The sequence below is a fragment of the Osmerus mordax genome, chromosome 2, assembly GCF_038355195.1.
Source record: "Osmerus mordax isolate fOsmMor3 chromosome 2, fOsmMor3.pri, whole genome shotgun sequence".
Classification (NCBI taxonomy): domain Eukaryota; kingdom Metazoa; phylum Chordata; class Actinopteri; order Osmeriformes; family Osmeridae; genus Osmerus; species Osmerus mordax.
In genome coordinates, this window is record NC_090051.1 from 6262678 (window position 1) to 6271980 (window position 9303).

The 9303-nt window shown below is 46.6% G+C and overlaps 1 protein-coding gene across 5 annotated transcripts in view; it reads right to left on the reverse strand.

Annotated features, from left to right (window-relative positions):
* The window catches only part of lmo7a (LIM domain 7a), a 36693-nt gene extending 27861 nt beyond the window's left edge, over positions 1–8832 (reverse strand). For 4 of the 5 annotated variants that reach the window (XM_067251009.1, XM_067251027.1, XM_067251018.1 and 1 more), the window contains exon 1: positions 8604–8710. The gene's annotated coding sequence lies outside the window, so the exon portion shown is untranslated. Of the gene's footprint in view, positions 1–8603 lie in introns of all 5 variants that reach the window. The other variant, XM_067251036.1, reaches the window with a different exon arrangement.
* Positions 8833–9303: the final 471 nt, after the last annotated feature.

Consider the following 9303-nt stretch of genomic DNA (forward strand, 5'->3'; position numbering starts at 1 on the left):
GAGATATAAATAAACCTTTAATCGTGATGTTTGAGTCTGAACTGTGCCTGTAAGAAATAGATTCAAATATTCCTCCAGATGCTATGAGTCATGTTCTCAAGGCTGTTTGATCTAAACATCTGAAGTCTGAATCTGCAGACTGAAGTTGTATGTTCGCACAGCGCTCATTTGTGTGACGTCACCACGGCAAGAGCTCTCACCGACATGCGTCATTTCACACCAGGCCGACTGAGTACGCTGGCGAACACGAGGTGAAAAGGGCGTCCACCCGTTTGGCGTCTCTTCCGATTTATTAGTCTCATAAAAAAGGTGGTGGAAGGATAGATGGATGGTGGGAGGGGTCAGGACATTCTCTTTCCTCTCCCTCTCTCTTTTTAGTGCGGCCTGGAACAAAATAAGTCACAAAGTCTACATTTATAGAGGGGCTGCTGTATAGCGAGCGAGTGAACAAAAAAGGAGAGAGACAGACTATTTCTGTCCTAACTACCACAGGCCTTATGGTTGGGTAACGCTCACTTCTGAGTGACTGGTAGTGCTGCTGGCGAGCAGGGGCATACAGAGGGTCTATTCTCTTGGCCTCAGAGCGCCCTGTGCTGCGCTGCAGCCTGCATCAGCTGAGCCCTCATTTGAAGCCAGGCAATCAGACACATCTCTGGGAGCATTACCGTGTGGACGTGTGGCGTAGGACCAAAGGTTGTTCTCAGTCTGGTTTCGATACTCGCTGATCTGTTCCGACCAGACCAGGAGGCTAGCCTATGGGTGGTAAATGCTGATGGTTCTCACACAGAGACACTGGCATGAGGAGACATGTGGGGCGTTCAGAGAGTTCACACTATCATCTCACACACGATGGGGGAAAGAGGTGCTGCAGTCAGCATATGAAGACTTGGGGACACGGCACAGTCTACTGGGATTCTTTATTTAGCGTTTCATTACGCGTTAGCATTAGCATACTGAGGGCGTTTTTAGGGTTAAAAAAGCCCAGAGGGATAAAGCTGCTGATGTGTGAATACAGTTTAGTAAATATATAGCTGTCAGTATTTATGAGGGTTATCTACTCTGCAAAAACTCTAGACTACGGTGGTCATTACAGTAGCTTAGTTGTGTCTCTGTCTGCACTACAATTATGTGGCCAAATAGCAGTTAGATGACTTAACTCACCTATCTTGCACAATAATCCTCAAACAGTCCCTCTGCAAACAGTCAAGAAAATCATCAATCTCAACCAAGTACAAAGGTTCCAGAAATAATCTTCCCAAATCCCCGTGGAGCACCTGGCCTGTACCATAGTAAACTGACTGCACCTGTGCACACTGGTATTTAGTAGGCCTTGGATGGTGCCCAGTCAGACACAGCATATAGAACTATAGAGCTAGAACTAGCCTATAACTAGAACTGAAGAAGTCTACAGAAATGTGGCAATTGAAAAATTAAAACTAGGATGGGGACAGGAGAGCTAACAGTAGAACATACTCAATTAGAACAGAGTTAGAACTATACAACTATTAGGGGTGGGGGAAAAAATCGATTCGCATTTGAGTCGAGATTCAGTCTGCTAGCGATTCAGATCGATTCACAAATTTATGTGAATCGTTTGATTTTTTCTTCCGGAAAATCGTGAATCGACTTTTTATCGAATCGTGACCCCAAGAATCGATTCAAATTTAATCATGAGTTACCAATAGATTTCCACAGAACAATTATAGTCATCCAACATTACTACTTACATCACACTTACTCTATGTATGAAGCCACTTCCCTCATTTGAGCCATTAGTCCTTACTAATGGCAAATGAGCCCACCCCAGCCAGTCCTGCATAGCCTACCTGATCAGACACCAGAAGCGTTGGCACAAGGAGCAGGGTGGACCGGGTAGGTCAGGTCCTGGGACTGTCCCAGCAGCACTACACAGCCCACAGACAGAAACAAGATCCTGGCCAACAAGCTGCCAAAGCCTGTAATGGGTTTGCAAGCATACCTGAGCAATGCAAATGCCGCATGGAATGTCCATCGTCAACGTTCCTCCCAACTGCATGTCACACTTCTCCAGGCCCCGTCACACAGCATCAGTCAACCATTATGAGGAAGAGGAGAAGATATCCATCCACACGACATGTCGTTGTCGCACAAACGCAAGAAAACTAATGTGCGAACGTGCACTTGCGCGTGCAAGTGCACGTTCTAGAGACTGATCAGCTGTGTGTGAGAAGGTTGGAACCACTGAGATAAGATTGTGTACTTGTACTTATCAGAGACACCACAATACAGCTACTGTGAGGGGGACAGACTGGCAACTGTCTCTCCCTTTTGTCAGCAGGTCAGCCAGCAAAACAGCCAGAAAACCAACCACAAAGGCTAGCATTTCTTTCTGTAGCCTAAGCATGATGCCGGGTTGAGCTGAAAAAACTGTCAGCAGTGACAGGCTGCAGGACAACTGACAGTCAGCCTTCAATATCAGTCAGACAGAAAAAAAACAGTCTCCCATAGCAGTCAGCCAGCAGGTCTGCCAAATGGAGAGCAAGCAGCGCAAATGCCTTGTGTTCCCTGTGTACAGCCTGGGCTGTAACCATGGAGGGAGCGTTGGAGACTTTATTGACCAGTCACCATCATCGCTCATTTGGTTTCACAATCTCCTCACAGTTCACACACCGGTGCACAAGCAGCCACACTGGTGAGGAAAAAGTGTGGAGTCTGTGTGTGTGTGATTCGGACCGTCAACTTGAAAAGATTGGCTGTGTTTCTCCCGGAGTTGTTCTAATGTGGTTTAATTTGTGGGTCAGAGGTCCATTTCTGACAATACCCCACCACCTTGCACAAACTCAACTCCAAATAACAATAGAGGAGCCCTAAATATCCCCTCGACCTGCTAACAAGCATTTCGAGAACAAAGACATGCGGCGTCATGCAGACACTCACATGGGCAATGACTGGTTGTCAGAATGAAGGTGCAGAGACAGAGCCCAGAGGAGACATCACTCGTCTGACACACTTTCTCTCCCTCTTCTGTCACCACAGACAATTATGCAGCTCTGCATTATTTTAGGATGGAGATAAGAGTGTTTGTTTAAGAGTGTGAGAGTTCTGAGTCTGATAGACGTGTGTATTTGTGAGGCACAGCACTGTACAGTCGTTGACAATGTTCATCTGGAGCAAACCTTTAGTTATTTGAGAATGTGTTGTCTAGGTTTTTTTTAAGACACTCCCTTAGATCACCATTTCCATTTGCATGCGTGTGACGGGTGGTGTTACCTAGTCAGAATGTTGAAAGCTCTCGTTTCACAGGACCGCTCCTAGTGCCATTGTTACGGTTGAGTTGCTAGAATTCCTCGAGGGCCAAGGGGTTTGCTCTACCCCCTGCTGTTCCGTTTTTGATTAAAGAGTGCCAGCCGCGTCAATAATTTGCTCTGCAAAAATGTGTCTGGAAATGAGACTTTGGAGCTTTGGCCTATGTCCCAGAGGCTGCTCACCTGCGACATGCCGGGCATAACACAGTTATGGATGCACTTTCAATTATATCTGTCTTATCTGTTATATTTTGAGGCTAATGAACCCTTTTTAAGATATATATTTTTTGAAATTAATACACAAAAGGGTGGTATCAGTTCTGAATAGGCATAATGTTTTCCTTCGCCCAAGATTGTTTTGTGGATGATGAGTAAAGGTTATGAACGATGCTAAGGGTTACAATATCAACCTTCGATCAATATCAACTCTTGACTCCATACTTTTATGTGATTCAGAACTTTTGCATTGGTGGTGTTCACCGCCAAAAGCTAGAAATCCATCCCAAGTGAAGCCCCGTTGACCAGAAATACAGCCTGGATCCTAAACAGTTAGTCTTTTTACCAACACTTTACTTTCAAGTTAAATTAACTGCCGGAGCAATACCCACAGTAAAAAATTGTACGTACATAGAAATGTAATTAAATGGTAATAAGTGTTAGTGGTGTACTAAAGAGTAAAAAGGCACAGTATGTTGTAAAGGGGCAGATGATGGTTGTGTTACTAAACCAAGATTAATGTCAACTTCTATGGAGGCTTAACCTCCCCCATACCAAGTCATTTAGGATGTGAAATAAGTGTGACTACATCATATATTAGTAGTTACACTCATATAGTATATAATAGTATAACAGTAGCTTCCACATCACTACAATGTTGTTTCTATAGCCATTGTTATGTAGTTACATGGTTGTAGTGGCTGTCTAAAAACTTTTAGGTGCGTAAGTGTTTGTGCAAGTGAATGTATATTTGCGTGGTTGAAAAACGATATCGCTCTGCTGGCTCTCTATCAACAACTCAAAACCAACTAATTGTTCCCACAAACAAAATCCTCACACATGGCTCTATAAGCCCCCTGCCCCCTGGGCGGAGCTACAGATACCTATTAATCAATTAATTAATCATACCAAATAAGGTGATTTCCCCAAGGTCTGGGTCAGGACCAAAGGGAGAAAGGAAAAAAGGGGGTTTGGCTCCAACATTCCAGCCCCTGATTGTCAAACAATCACCTAAATAATGAGGAATCAAAGTGAAATGGAGCCTACTTCAGAACAGACTAACCCAAAACTAGAGCCGCAGAAGAACAAAAACCAAAACAAACAAAAAAATACAGAAATAATCCTGTTTGTTAGCTTGCTGCCTCCATCAGAAGGCAAAGTTTGCTAACAGGTCTCGGAAGGATGCTCGTCTTTGTTTTGACAAGGACACTTCGCACACAACCTCTGGAATCTGGCTGTGTCATCCACTATGACCACAAGATCGCCTATTGAGAGGTTTCCCTTCGGGTGGTGCCATTTGCTTCTCTCCTGCATGAGAAGCAGATACTGTCTTATCCATCTTTTCCAGAGGAGATCCGTTAGTCAATGTAACATAATGTGTTGCAGTATATTTACCACAGCCAAATACACTGGGAGAGGTGTGGGCTGATGATTCAGTATGAATTCTAGAATGTTCTAATAAAGCCCTTTATCTTGAAGAGTAGTAAACTGGCAGGGTTGTAAAGGGTGATTCAAAAGCTGTAAGACTTGAATATATTCCTTGTCAGCTGTGAGTGGACTGATGAATAAAGAGTAACCAGTGAATCACTGTTCATTTATGGAATTTGATTTATTATGGTTCCTGTGACGCCCAAGAGAATATTTAACCTATTGTGTTCATTGTTTCAGCATTGTACAATGAAGCTAGTTACACCGACTAGGGCGGTGGAGGTGAAAGGAACCTTCCAGAAGTTTCTAACAATCCTATGGGCACAGTCATCTTCACTCTGCAACCTTATGACTCCCTTTCATTCTTTCTATTTCCGTCTTTTCCTGTCAATCTCTATATATCTGTTCATCTTTTCGATTCTTGGTCTCTCCCCTCCTCCTGTCTATTTCTCTCTGTCATTATCGCCCTGGGGCGTTTGTGAGGCTTAGCAGTGATCAACAGACACTTGTTGATCCTCAGTTCTGAGGAATTAGGGCGAAACACATCCTCTCTTTAGGTATCATCTCAAACTCAACCTCTCCCTCCTGACACTTCATGACAATTTTGATGTAGAGAGAATGTTGAGGGAGACTGACAAGTAAAATAGCGATGAACACCAGATTGGGGGCGGGGGTTACCACCAATACTCTATCAACGCCCAGAGCTCAAAGGTCAAACTGAACTCCATATACCTTATATGGTTGTTGAGAAAACGTGAACTACTGCCTGTGAATCAAACTTCTGATTCAGGCCATACACTTCCAGAAAAGGTTGCAACAGTGTGATCATTGTAAAAACGCTTTTAAACCAAGGTGGCTTAGCTACAATATACTGCTCAGTACTTAACCAGAGTCTGTGATGTGGCCAATATCGAACCAGCTGTGAGTTAGCGGCAGGGCAAATCAAATCAACCGTAATTCCAGAGGCCTGCTCTACCTCAAACCAGCTCCCCACCTAACCTTGAGGCTGTTTTCCAACATCACAAATAGGCGTTATATTATTAACCACAATGTCATTAAGCGTGCCTTGACGACTCTGCCCAGTATCGAGGACGGGTTAAACTAGACGATCCAGCTCCCCTGCCTAATGCAGCATACCGAGCACATGAGAAGAGGTCTGTAATGACGGTACATCTGCTGGGAGCGGACAGGCAGGGCACAGCACCTGTCAGACTGGCTTTGGAGGGGGGTGGGGAGGTCGGACACACACCAGAAACACAGGCAGATGAGTCCTGGACAGGAAAATCCACCCCCCCCCCCCCCTCTCTCTATCTTCTCAAATCAAATCAAATCAAAATGTATTTGTATAGCCCTTTTTTACAAGCAATGTCACAGAGAATCTTCTTTACTGGGCCATTTGCTGTTAGGCGGAGCAGTGGTGACCAGACACAAAGCTGATCCTCAGCCCTGAGGAACCGGGGCACAGCACAGCATGATGCTGCGTCTCTTCAGGTCACTCCCTGTACATGCTGTTCAAAGCCTGTCCAACCCACCTCAACTCTCTCTTTATCACACAAACACACAAGTGTGACCTGGCCTGTCCTAGGAGGCAGAGAGAGAGGAGGGGGTTGACACATTCTAAAAAAAGCCTCACTCCCATGAGTGCTGTCACCATGCCAGTCAATCCAATGTCAAAGAGTGGCCCCCAACCCCCAACCCTCCCAGGTCCTAATTATAGGCCACCCAAGCCACCCTGGAGAGAGTCTGGGGGCAGGGTGCACAAGTGGAACACAACCACTGAGACCATAGCAGTCATGGAGATAACCATTTGTTTACAGGTCCCTGCTATGGAACAGTATGTCAGGCGTGAAGATAAGTGTGGGGGGGGGGGGGGGGTCTCTGGGTTTCTTATTGTTTCTTTCCCTTTTAGCCAGAGTGCCTACCAGTCTGATACACAGAACGAACACCTTAAATCCCCTAATTGCTCCAGATTTCCCTACACTCTCTCACTTCGTCTTGTTGCTATGGTGGTTAAGAGGGTGTGCCATGGTAACAGACAGCCAGAGCTTGCTTCATTGTTGTGTGTAAACTTTTAAGTGTGTACGCGTACCTGTATGTGTACGCATGTGTGTGTGTTTGTATTAGAGAAATTGACAGAGCTGTCCTTTCCTTTAAAGGGTACAAGAACACAGCCTGGGTGGATTCAGCTGTAAAAATGGAGGTTGCAACACTTGGAGGTTGCAACACCTTATCATAAGGAGTGGTGGATATATCACATACGTGGCTCCTTAGACCATGCTAAATGACACATTTCTATGACAGACAAAGAGAGAGGAAGAGAGACAGAGAGAGAGAGACAGACAGAGAGAGAGAGACAGAGACAGAGACAGAGACAGAGAGAGAGAGAGAGAGAGAGAGAGAGAGAGAGAGAGAGAGAGAGAGAGAGAGAGAGAGAGAGAGAGAGAGAGAGAGAGAGAGAGAGAGAGAGAGAGAGAGAGAGAGAGAGAGAGAGAGAGAGAAAGGTTTGTGCTCCAGCAGCTCACTCTTGTTCAGTCTTGCGGCAACACTGAACGCACCTCCCTGGAGAGAGCTCCACTGTGTACTGCTCCTGAACCGTGAGGGGCAGGCCTGCCCAGTATTGTATCCCCGTATTGTATGTGTTTACTGCCGGTGCGCTCTGAGAGCTGAGGCCTCTGTGCAGAGCTGCCATGTTGAACATGTCAGTGCCATGGGGTGTGTTCACAGAGAAGGGTAAGGGTAAGGGCAGGACTGTGAACGTCCTGCCCTTACCTGGCTGTCTCCCAAAGACACACCTGTGTGAAAACTGAACAGGTTATTCCACATACCGTGTGCACCCCAGTCCACCACACACAGCTGACGGGGACGCGACGAAAAACACAGGAACTATAAACGCAGCCGTGTCGTGGCAAGCTATCTCACATCTGACACACGGTCACACATACACACTGCACTCTCCCACAAGCACACCCTCATCCACACCAGAAATGTCACACCCTGTAGCACAAAACCCTCACCCAGTCTGCCCATCGCTGCCAGGGAACAGGCCTTCTCTCCTCCACAGCAATCGGATAGGTTGCGATTTGGTTATCAAAACCAGAAGCCAGGGAGGTGAAGCCTGTTCCATGTTCTAGGCTGAGGCCGGGGGTATAAAGACTGTCCACCGCTAGAGCACCACCAGGTCACAGTGGCCTTGCTCTTCCTCTTTTTCCATCTTTTGAAAGCTTCCACCGAGTGACTATAAAGCAGTGTGAAGCGTCCCTGTACACCCATCCCTGTGATCATCCACGACAGGTGCACGAGTTGTGACTCCCCAGGAGTCAAGACCCCCAATGCAAATACTTCTCTGCAATAGCAGCAGAACATGTCTAAATGCTGACCTCCGCTCCTCAACCTCTACCAAGCAGGCAGTACAGTATGGGAAGCCACGTGCTTGGGGAAAATAGTAAAAGTTAAATTTAAACCTGGGGGCGTCGGAAGGACAATGTTGTCTTTGTACTGGACTACACAGACATGGAATGGGGCTTCAGAGTCAATATGAGGTGCTGGCGGAGTTGCTATAGAGACAGTTAAGTTAGTTTCCCACATCACTCCTTTACATCGGTTCCTGTTCCACCTGATGCCATTCAGATGTAACTGTCATTTGGATCTAGTTTTTTGGGGGTACCGAGGACTTACTTGATAGTGACTCTGCTGGACAGGTCTTGGAGGTCTCCGGGGTGAAAAAGTTGCGCTTCCTTTAGTCCCAGCTTCCCGCAAGCCCTCAGGAAGACATTCAGGTTGTCCTATCACAGGAGAACAAATGAACAGTTCAGAGAGAGAGAGAGTGAAGGGGTTGTCCACCTTCAGTCAAAGTATAGTCACTCTCAACTCCTCTGGCAGAGTCACAGTCCACAACTCACTGCATCCAAAGTTCACAGCGCTGGGAAACTGAGAAGGGGCGGGAGGAGCGTGTGCGTGTGTGTGTGGCTAATAAAAAGGGACACAACCCTCACACACACTCATATGGGTAGGGCTGCGTGACAGAGGGGACTGAAAGCTCTAAAACGACCTGAGGGAGTGTGTGGGGGGGCGGGGACAGAACCCAAATGAGGTAGAATGACATCAGTGCTAACCACAGGCCTGCCTCTCAAACCAAACATGGCATGGGTGGGCTGGACCAAACAGGGAGGAAGTACACTGCCTGCCTTGCACACTCTCACTCCCCCGCACACCCAAAAACTGTCCTTAACCGTCTGTCACCCTTCCTTTCTCTCTCTTTCCCTGGCCCCCGCCCCCCCTTCCCCCGACATACACACACACGCACACACACACAAACACACCACTCCCTGCCTAGCCCAGTATTGGAGAACACCTGTGGAATTTGCAGGGCGGTTTA